General features: G+C 51.0%; 1 protein-coding gene across 1 annotated transcript in view; it reads right to left on the bottom strand.

Annotated features, from left to right (window-relative positions):
• Nucleotides 1-15,167, bottom strand: part of LOC310648271 (GTP-binding protein Rheb-like) — an 89,595-nt gene that overhangs the window by 57,436 nt on the left and 16,992 nt on the right. The gene's annotated exons all lie outside the window — the stretch shown is intronic.

Genomic DNA, 15,167 nt, shown 5'->3' with positions numbered 1-15,167 from the left:
GCACCTGTGGGGGGATCCGGGGGGGTCTCCTGTGGAGGGGGTTAGGGTTAGGCTCCTTCCCTCCTTCCTTCCCTCTAATTCCCATCTCCTTCTCTTCTCTTCTCTCCTCTTCTCCCTTTCTCCTCACTGCTTCTTCCACAAAAAGCCTTTTCTCTTTCTCATGCACACGTCCCTCCAAAATCCTCCCCATTCTCACCCACATGTCCCTCTAAAATCCTCCCCATTCTCACGCACACACCTCCCCAAAAGCCTTTCCTCTCTCTCTCTCTCTCACTGGTTCTCTGAGAAAAGCCCTTTCTCTTCTGCCTCTTTCTCTGGCGTCTTTTTTTCTCTCCCTCCCCTGCCCAAACTGCCTCCTTTTATAGACTCTCCTGTCTCTGCCGCCCCTTTCTCTTCCGGGTGTGCCGGAAGTGCCAATCCTGGGGCTTTTGTCTCACCCCAGCAGCCCTGCAGCTCCTGAGGACTCTCTCATGGCAAGTCCTGCGCTGTACCGCTTTAGCTCGTTCCCTCCCCCGCTACACTTGGCTAGGCTGGGCAGGGCCGCGTACCACCTGCCAAGTGCCAATGTACCACCAGTGGTACGTGTACCACCTGTTGAAAAGCCCTGATAAAAACCATCCCAACGGAACTGCTTCAAAGGTTCTTGGGTGCGTCTAGCGGTATGCGGGTGAGCATTATCATGAACCAACACCACACCGGAAATCAGCATGCCCCAAGGCTTGTTATGGATTGCTCATCTGAGTTTTCGTAACTTTTTACAGTACACTTCTGAATTGATGGTCGAACCATGCTCTATGAACTTCACTAGCAGTACTCCTTTAGCATCTTCACATTTGGTGGGATTTTCTATGGCACCACTTCCGGTGTGGTGTTGGTTCACGATAATGCTCACGCACGCACCACTAAATGCACCCAAGTGTTCTGAACCAGCCCTCTTCTAACAAACCCCTTATCAGAAAGAAGAGACTGGAGAGCGTCCAAGGCTAAAAGGCTTCTGCCAAGATTTAATTACGCAGTTAACAAAAACACTAGAGCTTGTCTTCTCAAGCGGAAAAGTTGCTTTCAGCAACCAGCCCCTCCCCAAACACTCCTTTTATAGAGAGCTCAGGGCGTGGTCTCCCTGTGCCTCCTCCCGAGGAGTCCCATAGCCTTTCTTTGTTTGTTCCTGCTCGACTGCCTCCTGCGTCGGGCGTCCTTGAACAGGGCCAGCTGTGGGTCATCATCCTCCGCACTCTCGGGCTCACGCAGCTGAGAAGAGGTCCCCGGCTGAGGACTCTGCAAAGCCTCCAAACCATCATAAGCCGGTTCGTCTCCCTCCTCCCCCTCATCTGAGTCCTCCGATACGTCGGAGCCGGCTGTCGGACCCACAGGCTGGCCCTGAGTCACAACACTATCCCGCACCGCAGGGCCCTTCCCCCGGGTCTGCCGATCCGGATGCGGTCGGGATGGGAACTGTTCGTGAAAAGCAGTCACCAACGCAGGGGCATGAACGGCGGTCGCGTCTTCCCATGTGAAGTCCTCCGGCCCGTACCCTTTCCACTCGATCAGGTACTGGAAGCGACCTTTCAGCCAGCGGGAATCCCTGATGCTGGCGACCTCGTACTCGGGGGTGCTGCCTCCATCACGAGTTCCTGATGGGGGAGGTTCCGCTTGGCGAAGTGGACAGGCCGGTTGTTCGGGGACCAACAAGGACCGATGGAAGACGGGGTGCACGCACAGGGAACGTGGCAGAGTTAAACGATAGGCGACCGGATTGATGACGGCCTCGACTGGGAACGGTCCAAGGTAACGGTGGTCCAGCTTCCTCGCCGGCCGAGTGGATGGTAGGTTCCTGGTGGACAGCCAGACCCGATCCCCCACCGATAGTGGAGGCGTATCCCTTCTCGACCGATCGGCGAACCTCTTGTAGTCGGCCTTGGCCTTCTCCAGCTGCCGTCGCACCAACCGATGGATCGCCTGTAACTCCGTCATAAATTCGTTCGCTGCCGGCTCCGATGAGTCCACGGGAGAAAGGGGGAAAAACCGGGGGTGATAACCCACGTTGGCCAAGAACGGTGTCATCTGCGTGGAGGTGTGCTGCGAGTTGTTAAAGGCAAACTCGGCTATGGCCAAATAGTCCACCCAATTGTCCTGCTGCAGGTTAACGTAGCAGCGCAGATACTGCTCTAAGATGCCGATGACCTTCTCGGTACCCCCGTCGGTTTGTGGATGATGCGCGGACGAGAGGCAAACCTTAATGTCCAACGCCCGCATCAACTCCTGCCAGAAGCGGGCTGTAAACTGGGCCCCCCTATCGGAGACGACTCTATCGGGAAGGCCGTGCAGCCGGAACACCTGTTGGATGAACATGCGACTAGTGGCGCGAGCTGACGGTAAGCCGCGACAAGGGATGAAGTGCGCCATCTTGGTCAGCATGTCCACCACCACAAACACTGTCGTGAAGCCGGAGGATGGGGGTAGATCCGTCAGAAAGTCCATGGACACAGCCCCCCAGGGTCTCTTGGGTGTTGGCAAGGGCTGCAGTAAACCAGGCGGGGCCCCTGTCGCTGACTTGGCCTGCCTGCAAGGAATGCAGGAGGTGACATAAGACTGGACATCGTGTCGGACTCGGGGCCACCAGAAAGTACGGGAGACCAAGTTCAGAGTCTTGAACAGGCCAAAATGCCCCGCATGACACTGGCTGAGGACGAGTCCCCTGAGTGGCCCTCCTGGAACATAGAGCCGGTCACGATAATACAGGAGTCCATCCGCGACCGACCAAGGCGAATCTGGCCCCACCTCTTCCTTCCGCTGAGCCACCCACGCCTCCTGCTGCTGCGCCTCCCGGATCCGAGCCCGTATATCCACCGGCTCCCGCACCGCAGCAAAAGACTCGACGGGGATCACTGTCCTGGGCGGAAGCTTGTCTTCCGCTCGGGTGTATTCGGGCTTTCTGGACAGAGCATCCGCTCTCTGGTTGTGCCCGCTTGGTATGTACCGCACCCGGAAGTCAAACCTCGCAAAGAAGAGGGACCACCGGATCTGGCGTTGATTCAAATTCCGAGCGGTCTGCAGGCTTTCCAGATTCTTGTGGTCCGTCCGGACCTCGATCTGATGCCGCGCCCCCTCCAGATGATGCCTCCAAGCCTCGAACGCCGCCTTGATGGCCAGCAGCTCCTTCTCCCAGATGGTATAGTTGCGCTCCGAGGGGTTCAATTTCCGAGAGTGATACGCGCAAGGGAAAAGGGTACCGCTGGGCGTCGTCGCCTGGAGTAACACGGCCCCAATGGCAATGTCGGAGGCGTCCGCCTCCACGACAAACGGCCATTGCGGGTCGGGATGTTTCAAGATGGGCTCCTTCATGAAGGCGTCCTTCAAAGCCTGGAACGCCTGTTGTTCGGGGGCGTTCCACTGGAACCGAGTCTTCTTCTGCAGGAGCCGGGTGAGGGGGGCTGTCAAGGCAGCAAAGCCAGGGATGAATGTCCGATAGTAGTTGGCAAATCCAAGGAGTCGCTGAACGTCCTTCACGCGACGCGGGGGTTGCCAACTCTGCAACGACTCGACTTTACTCGGCTCCATGGCGATGCCCTCAGGAGAAATGCGGTGACCCAGGAAATCGATGGTCACCTGGTAGAACTGGCACTTCTCCAACTTGGCAAACAGCCGATGTTCCCGGAGGCGCTGCAGGACCTGACGGAGATGCTGATGATGCGCTTCACGCGACGGGGAGTAAATCAGGATGTCGTCCAGGTAAATCACGACAAACTGGTCCAACAGATCCCGAAAGATATCGTTCATAAAATGCTGAAACACAGCAGGGGCGTTGGTCAAGCCAAACGGCATCACCGTGTACTCGAAATGTCCATAGCGAGTACCAAACGCCGTCTTCCACTCATCACCCGGCCGAACCCTGACGAGGTTGTAAGCTCCACGCAGGTCCAGTTTCGTGAAGATCTTAGCCTCCCGGAGTCGGTCCAAGAGCTCGGGGATGAGGGGCAGCGGGTAGCGGTTACGCACCGTGATGGCGTTGAGTTTCCGGTAGTCACAGCAAAGCCGTAACTCGCCCGACTTCTTTTTGACGAAGAGCACGGGCGCAGACACTGGCGAGGACGAGGGCCGGATGAAACCACGAGCCAAATTCTTTGTCAGGAAGTCCCGCAATGCAGCCAACTCGGGCTCCGACATGGAGTACAAACGCCCCACTGGGAGAGGCACATCAGGGACTAGGTCAATGGAGCAGTTGTAGGGCCTGTGCGGGGGTAATTGGTCCGCCTCTGACTCGCTGAACACGTCAGCAAAGTCGGACAGTTCGGGAGGCAAGGAAACCCCTGGGGAACCCTCCACCTGGCCGGCACAGATATGGCGGGTGTGGTCCACGCACTGCAAACTTGGGAAGGTGACCAAGTTCTGAGACCAATAGATCTGTGGATCATGCGCCCGGAGCCACGCCAGTCCCAAGACCACGGGGAAGTGCAGATCCGAAGTGACGTAGAACTGAATGGCCTCCACATGGGTACTGATGGCCATACACACGGGTTGCGTGGCGGCCGTAATAGGCCCGGACAGGAGCACTCGACCATCGATGGTCTCCACAAGCATGGGCGGATCCACTGGACACTGGGGAACAGCCCATTTGGCCACAAAGGCCGAATCCATAAAGTTAGTGGTAGCCCCAGAGTCAATTAAGGCATGGACCGGAATCCCCTCTGGCTTGCCAGGAAGGATCAGACGTGCCTCCAGAATCAAATGCCGTGGAGGTTCACAGGCACCGTCGGAACGGCGTCGCTCGGCGTGGTCGTTGTGGGTCGCCCGATCTTCCACACCGTCTAGATCGGGCTCGGGCCGTTTCCCGACAGCAAAGCAGGGGACTTTCTCGGGGCAGGCTTGATCACTGACGCCCGCTGACGCTTCTTCGGGCAAGAAGCAGCCAAATGTCCAGGGTCCCCACAGTAAAAACACAACCCCCCCGATCGTCGTCTGTCCATTTCCGTCTCCGATAGACGGGACCTGGCGGCACCCAGCTCCATTGGCTCCTCCCTCTGGACTGGGGGCTCACGCACAACAGGAGCGGCAGGGGTCTGTGGGGTGGCACGGCGACTCTTTCGCTGCTGCAGCCAGGCATCGATCCGCAGACAAAGATGGATCAGCCCATTCAGGTCTGAGGGAATGTCCACGCGGGCCAGCTCATCCAACATCTCCTCCGACAAGCCATCCTGGAAGGCATCCACGAGCGCAGCCTCATTCCAGGCGGAATCCTGGCTAAGCAGCCGGAAATCGCTGATGTAGGCCTGTAGGGGGCGCTGACCCTGCCTCAAAGCTTTCAGGCGTCGGGTGGCCGTCTGCGCCTTAATTGGGTCCTCATACATGAGGCGCATATGGTCACAAAACCCCCCAAAGTTATCCAACAAAGGGCTAGGCTGTGCCAACAGAGGCGTGCCCCAACGAGCTGCATCTCCCGACAGAAGGCTCAACACGAAACCCACCTTATCTCGGTCAGTGGGGAAATCAGCTGCTCTCACGCTGATAAAAAGCTGGCATTGTCCCAGGAAGGCAGGAAACAGTTCTGGATTGCCAGCAAATTTATCCGGCATAGCTATCTGACATTTCCTCCTGGGTGGGGGTGCAGCATGTACCTGGGCTTGTAGTTGCCCCACTTGAGCTGCCAGCAAAGTGAGTTGCTGGGTGAGAAGCTGCTCCATCGTAGTTGTAAGGGGTGGGAGGCTGAAAGCAAACTGTTCTGAACCAGCCCTCTTCTAACAAACCCCTTATCAGAAAGAAGAGACTGGAGAGCGTCCAAGGCTAAAAGGCTTCTGCCAAGATTTAATTACGCAGTTAACAAAAACACTAGAGCTTGTCTTCTCAAGCGGAAAAGTTGCTTTCAGCAACCAGCCCCTCCCCAAACACTCCTTTTATAGAGAGCTCAGGGCGTGGTCTCCCTGTGCCTCCTCCCGAGGAGTCCCATAGCCTTTCTTTGTTCCTGCTCGACTGCCTCCTGCGTCGGGCGTCCTTGAACAGGGCCAGCTGTGGGTCATCATCCTCCGCACTCTCGGGCTCACGCAGCTGAGAAGAGGTCCCCGGCTGAGGATTCTGCAAAGCCTCCAAACCATCATCAGCCGGTTCGTCTCCCTCCTCCCCCTCATCTGAGTCCTCCGATACGTCGGAGCCGGCTGTCGGACCCACAGGCTGGCCCTGAGTCACAACACCAAGAACCTTTGAAGCAGTTCTGTTGGGGTGCTTTTTATCATCCCTCCCCCCACCAATAGCCCAGATTTGGTGCTGAGTGACTACTACTAAGGAATTTCAAACCTTGTAAGACATGACAAGTGCCTCAATTTGAATGGCGATTATGTTGAAAAGTAATGTAATGTTGTAGTTTTCTAATGTGTATAACAAAAGTTCTGTATCTGCGAGTGTCTGTCATTGATAACCAAAGGGAGGTATATTTCAGAATTGCCCTCGTATCTTCCATGGCTTGATTTAGTTTAGTTGAAGCATAAAGGAATGGTTATTTAATGATCCTCACATCAGATATTCTGAATCTCAGCAATATTTAGAGACTATTTATAATATATTACTATGGTTGCACCATTTTGCAGTCACATGATCGCCATTTGCAATCTTTGTGACAACGACTGGTGATTCACTTAATTACCACAGACGGAACTAACATAAGTCAGCGTAGTTATATGATATTTCATTTTTTGTCTGAGTTGCTTATTGATGGAGTTGCCAGTCCCCACTGCAATCAGTAAGTGAGGACTACCTGTAGCTGGTTGTAGAATCATAATTGGCATCAAACTAGAGATGATCAGAATGCAAGCCATGAGGCAAAAGTGTCAGAGCTACCATCATATGCTTGAGCTTCGCATTCGCTGCCAGTCTGCCATGAACCATGGGGAGAGGGAGCCGGACGGGAGGGGCGAAGGCTAATGACTCATCATTCCTTCCAGAGGAGAATGGGATGACTCACAGCAGCCAGATGGGCGTGACTGGGTGGGCGTGGCCATCTAAGCACCACCAGGTGGGCATGGCTGGCTGGGTGTGGCCAAGTCAACATGGAGGATTAGGTACAGCCAGTTCATTGTGAATGTCTCGGGGCGACTGGGTGGGCACGGCCAGGTGGACGCAACCACATAAGTGTGGCCAGGTGGGTGCCACCAGGTGGGTGCAGAAAAAGTTGTCCCAGACTTCTGGTTTTGCGCGGTAGCGACCAGTTGCGGGCTTGTGGATTCTCCACACCCCTGCAGCTAATTTCGCCCTGCCAGGGGACCCTAATTGGGTCTAAGTTGCCCTGGAGAGGTGGTGAAGAAGGAAGGGTGAAGAAGGAAGGGTGCCCTAGCGATTCTGAAACGATGGTGGTCGTTCTGTTCGAGTTGGGGAAAGCCTTCTAACCCGACAGGAGAAAGGCTGGCCATACTTCATCGACCAGCCCAAGCTACTTGCAACCGAAGTCCAAAAAGTACTAACCAGCACAACTGTGGACAGCATGTTTGAAATTGGGTGAGGAAATTGATCTTCTCTTTTCTATTCTATATTTAATTTCCTGGAAAAGATCCCCAAGAAGCAAAATACCTCCAAAAAGGAAGGAGGGGGATTTCCGCCCCACCCTTATACTAACGGAAGCGGTGAATTAATCTTTTTATGGAGGATCAAAATATATGGAAGTGAAATAAATATAAAATCTGAAATTTAAAACTTAAATCTGGATAAATCTAATATTGTTAAATGGTTAAGACTCTCATTCTAAAGACAATTGTTCATTTTGGAAATTGAAAAACAAATAGATGCTGACACCTAGTAGTGGATGAAGACTATGACAGCTATGACTTTCATATAAGACTTGGCAAAACCTGGGAAAAGCTAATCTGTGTTTGTGACCTTCAAAGCTTTAACAACAAAGAACAGCTGTAATCTTTTTTAAACTATTTGGATTAGAAATATCTATTTAAATGGGACTCTAAAGCTATTTACAGAGAAAAGAAAAGAAGAGAAAAACTTAAATTCTTGGCCATTATGGATCAGAGACATGTAGAAAGACCATATCAAGAAAACATAAATACTCCACAGGAGGAGATATTAAGTATACTGTAACTAATTCAAACAACAATTATTTTAAACCACAAAGAAATTCAAAATAACTTTGAAAATATAAATCAATCTATTTCCAAGTTAACTCTACAACAAAAAAATGCCCAGAAAACAACAACAGAGAAGGAGCAGATAAAACAGATAAGTGGATACAAAATTGAGAATAGAGACTTAAAGATGGAACTTAACAAAACAAGGAAACATTGAATTTTTATCCCTCTTAGGAACCACCCAGGGACTGTCATCTAGTTATCATCCTCAGTATCAATGGATCGACAGAAAGTTCGAACTCAGTACTTGAGCAATACTAAAGGTTCTTTATTAATTTCCAGCAAACAAATTGGATGGACAGTCTCCCTTTCGCAGAAGTTGCTTACAATAACGCAGTCCACTCCAGCACAGGCTACATTCCCTTTCAAGTAGCCACCGGCCAAAGTTTCAACCCTATACCAGAACTAACCCCAAATGAACCAGCAATCCCATTGCTGAAAGAATGGACATCCCAATTACAAAACACCTGGCCAGTGGTTAGGAAAGCCTTAGATGAAGCTAGACAAGCACACAAAGCACAAACAGATAAAAAAAGAGTCAAAACTAAACCATTCGCTGTAGGAGAAATGGTATATTTGTCTACAAAATACCTAAAATCCCTACAACCCTGTAAAAAACGTGGTCCAAAATATATAGGACCTTTTCCAATTAAAAGAATCATAAACCCAGTAACAGTAGAACTAGAACTACCCAAGAACCTCAGGCAAATACACCCAATTTTTCACTGCAGCTTGCTGAAACGAGAACAGTCGCCCTTACGGCCAAAAATCTCCCCCACCACCTCCAATCATGGTTGAAGGAGAACAACACTTCCGAGATAAAAGAAATCCTAGATTCTAGGAAGTATCATGGGGCAACACAATACCTAGTACCGTGGAAACACCTTCCCTCCTCACAGAACGAGTGGGTCCACAAATGTCACGTCAGAGCACCCAAACTGCTAAAGACGTTTCATACAGAATATTCCAAAAAACCAGACTAACATCTATACCTGTTTTGTTTTCTCTACAGGTGGATCTCTGCTATTTTTAAGGGGGGCAGAATGTCAGAACCTTTTCCTATTTCATTTCTGTATATCCCCTCTGACCCAAAATCAAATCTCACCTTTCCCTGGGTTCCGCCATACTCCCAAAGGGGAGGGGGATGTGCCCGTGGGTTTATTGCTTCTGCTTCCTCTATCCGCTACAATGTAACAATTTGCTTCCTGCATTATCTCTCTCTCTGAACTTTATCTAAACTGTCAGCTAGAACGAGAGGAAATAAGGAATGTAACCTCAGTGCCTGGTTTATTTCTATGGTCTCAGAGGAAGGTGTGAAGAAGCCACTGATCACGATGGACCTAACACCTAGGGATTGGCCGTCCCATACCAGCCGGGTGGACTATGGGGTGGGGTCTTGCTTGGGGATACCTTAATCTATTGTTCTGCACGGGAAATCTCAGATCCCGTCTATTATGCCTGCTATCAACTACTCTTAATAAAAGTTCCTGCTGGAAGAAATCGCTTCCAAGAGTTCTGCTTTCTTAAGATGTGGGATTGAAGTGGGTCCTGACACCGTGTTTGGAGGAGGAGGAATGCTGCCTATGACCCCAAGAACACCATCCCCACTGTCAAACATGGAGGTGGAAACGTTATGCTTTGGGGGTGTTTTTATGCTAAGAGGACAGGACAACTTCACCGCATCAAAGGGACGATGGATGTGGCCATGTACTGTCAAATCTTGGGTGAGAACCTCCTTCCTTCAGCCAGGGCATTGAAAATGGGTCGTGGATGGGTATTCCAGCATGGCAATGACCCAAAACACACAGCCAAGGCAACAAAGGGGTGGCTCAAGAAGAAGCACATTAAGGTCCTGGAGTGGCCTAGCCAGTCTCCAGACTTTAATCCCAACAAAATCTGTGGAGGGAGCTGAAGGTTCGAGCTGCCAAACATCACCCTCGAAACCTTAATGACTTGGAGAGGATCTGCAAAGAGTGGGACAAAATCCCTCCTGAGATGTGTGCAAACCTGGTGGCCAACTACAAGAAACTTCTGGCCTCTGTGATTGCCAACAAGGGTTTTGCCACCAAGTACTAAGTCATGTTTTGTGAAGGGGTCAAATAGTTATTTCACTCATTAAAATGCAAATCAATTTAAAACTTTTTTGAAATACGTCTTTCTGGATTTTTTGTTGTTATTCTGTCTCTCACTGTTAAAATAAATCTACCATTACAATTATAGACTGATCACTTCTTTGTCAGTGGGCAAACGTACAAAATCAGTAGGGGATGAAAAAAAATTCCCTGTGTATTTTCAGTGCAGTTTGACATAGTTCTTGCTGTGACTCTACCCCCCACCCGCCAAAAAAATATCCTAACAATTTGATTTTGGATACCAACATCCATCTGTACATTCTTATATTCTTTTTTGAATATGAGGCAAACTAGTTTTAGTTATATACCATGTGCTATGGTTTATCCAGGTACTAAATATTTAGATTATCACAATGCATTTAAGAAAAACCATTTTTTCCCTGCTTCTTATTCCAGCCATTTCTCTTGCCCTGCTTCCACATGTAGTGTTGGGAAAGTCACAGTGCATAGGAGATGTACCAGTTTGTTTTCTTTAGTTTCCTGACTTTATTGGTCTATGTCTTCCTTATTGGTGTTTCCCACAGTTAAGGCAAAATGTCATAAACAATCCCAACTAAATGTAGAATCCTGGTGTCCTTGTTTGTTGGTCTACCTGAACATAAACTAGGCAAATGTCCCTTTATATGCACAACATTCCTTTGGACCTACCAGGCAAGAGATCCTTATATGGCCATCCTGCCAAGATTACAAGCAAGAGTAGCATAAGAACATAAATCTTAAGAATATGAAAAACCACAATGATAGTCCAAACCTTGTCTTTTTAAAAAAAAACTATTTATTTTCTAATGTTACAATTATATCTTTGAAAAACAATGTGGCAGCTGAGTTACAATGATTCAATTCCATACAGATATTATTAATACAAATCTCCATAATATGTACTGTCTCTTATTGGCATATTTCTTATTCTATCAATCAGATACAACATAGCTTTCTTACATTTATCTATAAATTTCCCAGTTTTAATTTTCCATTAATATTTAAGTTTAAAGTTTATTAGTAATCATTTCCAAGTTTTAAATGGCCCCAATTCCCTTTGTCACCATTCCCTACAACATCTGATGTTCAGGATACATATCTTATCTATATCAATTCTAGATCAACAAATTAATAATTCAATATAATATTCTTATTTTTGCATACTTTCCAAATATCTTAAATTCGGTAATCAAAATTTCTTCCATTTCAACCTTTGGTTTTCATTCTTACCACTACATTAAAACATATTTATTTACCTTTCATCAATAAATCTTAGCATATATATATATATATATATACAGTCATGGCCGAAATTGTTGGCACCCCAGAAATTTTTCAAGAAAATCAAATATTTCTCACAGAAAAGTATTGCAGGAACACATGTTTTGCTATACACAGGTTTATTCCCTTTGTGTGTATTGGAACACAACAAAAAAAGGGAGGAAAAAAGCAAATTGGACATAATGTCAAACAAAACTCCAAAAATGGGCTGGACAAAATTATTGGCACCCTGGAAGGCCCCAATAATTATCGAACTGAGGGCCTATGGACTGGTGGTCAGTTACAACCTCTAGGAATGACGAGACAACGGGGGACTTGGCTGTTATCAGAATTGACTATGATGGCTTGTTTTTTGCTTTTACAATCGACTGCGCATTGCCCCTTATACCCCAAAGGACAGAGAATTCTGGGTATTGGCCATTGTGAGAGGATGGCCGAATTTACATCTCCTGCCCCTAGAGGTGAGAGCTCTATGGGGCAGGCCATACCCAGTGGGGTTGCTCCAGACTTCCATCCCCCCCCCGAGAATTGGCTCTGTAGCCGTAGTGAGAGGACGGTGGTAGGCCTGCCCGGGGGGCTTATCCAGCTGAGTGGCAGCGGCTGGACGGAGGCCTGGGACTCCCTCTCCGAATAGATCCTCCTCATGGACTATCATCTATGGACTGCCTGCGATTCGGACTGCTATTTATGCCTTCCTTTAAATATTCGTCCACGGACTTGTGCGCCCTCAGGGGTGCTCCCCCCTCCTGGGTGCGACCCGCCTTGCCAGCCGATTATAACCTCGAGGAAGGGCCCATTTATTGGGACCCTGAGAGTTGGCTGGGCACGGGTAGGGGCCTTCGACGTAGACCTAATAAGAGGCCCCTGATTATTTTTCTTTCAAAATTTTTTAGGGGGTTAGGGAGGCGGGAGGGTTCTTTTGGTTGTTTGGATAAGGGGGGCTATCCAACTACCGCTGTTCTGGCTAGGGCCGATGGAGATCGCAGGGGGGAGGAGCGGGGGTCGGTCACCTCCGGGGCTCCAGGGCTGGTCGTGGGGCTACCTATTCCCACGACATCAGGGAATGGCAGCAGATGGAGGAGCAGAGGGCCGTATCGATCTCAGGGAAGGCCTCTCCGCTACTTACAAGCGGTGAGGCACTCCGACCCTCTGGCTCTACCCCAAGGTCCCGGGAGTGAGGGTGTGCAGCCCCCTGAGCTCCGGCTGGTGTATTTGAACGCCAGGTCCGTCTCTAATAAGGCTCCTCTCGTTCGTGATCTGGTCGAGGGTGAGCAGGCGGACCTGGCTTGCATCACGGAGACTTGGTTGGGCCCAGAGGGCGGGATTCCTCTGGTTGATCTTTGCCCACCAGGTTTCCGGGTGCTGCACCGGCCTCGGGCTCAGGGTAGGGGTGGGGGTGTGGCTGTTGTTATGAGGGAGACCTTGTGTCCGCGGGAGGCCACTGTTCCTCAGATAGTCGGGTGTGAGTCTCTCTTTTTGAGATGCGGCCCTGGTGCGCAGTTGGGCTTGCTGCTGGTGTACCTTTCGCCTAGTCACGCAGCAGCAGCCCTGCCTGAGCTGCTCGATGTCCTCTCTGGGCTGGTGGTTGAGTTCCCGAAACTTATAGTTTTGGGGGACTTCAACCTACCATCACTGGGAGGATCATCTGAGTTGGCCCGGGAGTTCATGGCTTCCATGACGGCCATGGACCTGACGCAGGTAATTTCGGGACCGACTCATGAGGGAGGCCACACCCTTGACCTAGTTTTCTTATCTGGACGGTGGTTAGATGATCTTGGTGGGGGCTCTCCAATTATTATGCCCCTGTCATGGACCGATCATCATCTCCTGCGGCTGGTCTTCCGTTTTGCCACCCCCCGCCGTGGGTGTTTGGAACCAATTAAATGGTACCGCCCCAGACGCTTAATGGATCCCCAGAGGTTCCAGGCAGCTCTGGGGTCCCCACCTGCCTCCCTTGCTCACAGCTCGGCAGATGCCTTAGTGGAAGCCTGGGAAAGGACGGCCACTGAGGCTCTTGACCGAGTTGTACCCCTGCGGCCCCTGACCCGGTGCAGATCCCGTCGAGCTCCATGGTTCTCTGCGGAGCTTCGGGAGATGAAGCGTCGGAGACGGGGCCTAGAGAGCGGTTGGAGGTCCAGCCGATCCGAATCCGACCGATTGCGACTAAGAGCCTACATTAGGTCTTATCTCGCTGCGATAAGGGAGGCGAGGTCTAACCACTTCGCCACCCTTATCGCGTCCGCAGATAATCGCCCGGCCGCCCTGTTTAGGGTGACTCGCTCCCTCCTAAATCAGGAGGTGAGGGAGGATCCCTTGCAGGGCCGTGCCGAGGAGTTTAACCAACATCTGTCGGACAAAATCGCTCGGATTCGGACCGGTCTGGACTCTGACTGGGCAGAGTCTGACGATCAGGACACGGGTGGTCTTGTCGATATCACCTGGGAGGAGTTTGATTCTGTGACTCCGGAGGAAGTGGACAGGATCATGGGGAGGCTGAGCACCACCACATGTTTATTGGACCCGTGCCCTTCCTGGCTGGTCTATGCAGCCCGGGAGAGGACACGCAGCTGGTTCCAGGCAGTTATATCGGCTTCTTTGAGTGAGGGTATCTTCCCCGCCGTCTTGAAGGAGGCGGTGGTGAGGCCTCTCCTCAAGAAGCCTGCCCTGGACCCAGCTGTATTGAACAACTTTCGTCCTGTCTCCAACCTCCGCTTTCTTGCGAAGGTTGTTGAGAGTGTGGTGGCGCATCAGCTCCCTCTGGTCCTGGATGAAGCGGATTATCTAGACCCTTACCAATCGGGTTTCAGGCCCGGGCACAGCACGGAGACGGCATTGGTCGCGCTGGTGAATGATCTCTGGAGGGCTCGGGACAGAGGGCATTCCTCTGTTCTAGTCCTATTAGACCTCTCGGCGGCTTTCGATACCATCGACCATGGTATCTTGCTGCGGCGTCTCAGGGGATTGGGAGTGGGAGGCACAGTTTTACAGTGGTTCTCCTCCTATCTCTTGGGACGTTCGCAGTCGGTGTTGGCAGGGGGGCAGAGGTCGACCGCGAGGTCTCTCATTTGTGGAGTTCCTCAGGGGTCGGTCCTCTCGCCTCTCCTGTTCAACATCTACATGAAGCCGCTGGGTGAGATCATTCGTGGCTTTGGAGTTGGGTATCATCAGTACGCTGATGATACCCAACTTTTCTTTTCGACCCCAAACCACCCCAGTGATGCCCTCAACGTGATGTCCCGTTGCCTGGAGGCGGTTCGGGTCTGGATGGGGAGGAACAGACTTCAACTCAACCCCGACAAGACTGAGTGGCTTTGCATACCTTCATCCCGGGTTTATTCGGACATTCCACCTCTGGCTATGGGGGGTGAACTATTACCCCCCGTAGATAGGGCTCGCAACTTGGGAGTCCTCCTAGATTCACGGCTCACCCTAGAAGACCACATAGGAGCTGTGACTAGGGGGGCCTTCGCCCAGGTTCGCCTGGTGCGCCAGTTGCGGCCCTATCTTAGCCGGGATGATTTGTGCACGGTCACTCATGCGCTCGTGTCCTCTCGTCTGGACTACTGCAACGCTCTCTACATGGGGCTGCCCTTGAGGACCACCCGGAAGCTCCAACTGGTACAGAATGCAGCCGCGAGAGTGGTGTTGGGAGTCTCCC

Source organism: Vipera ursinii, assembly GCF_947247035.1.
Source record: "Vipera ursinii genome assembly, chromosome: W".
In the NCBI taxonomy this organism is placed as follows: Eukaryota; Metazoa; Chordata; class Lepidosauria; order Squamata; family Viperidae; genus Vipera; species Vipera ursinii.
The sequence above is the reverse complement of the archived record's forward strand: the minus strand, read 5'-3'. Positions and strand labels throughout refer to the sequence as shown.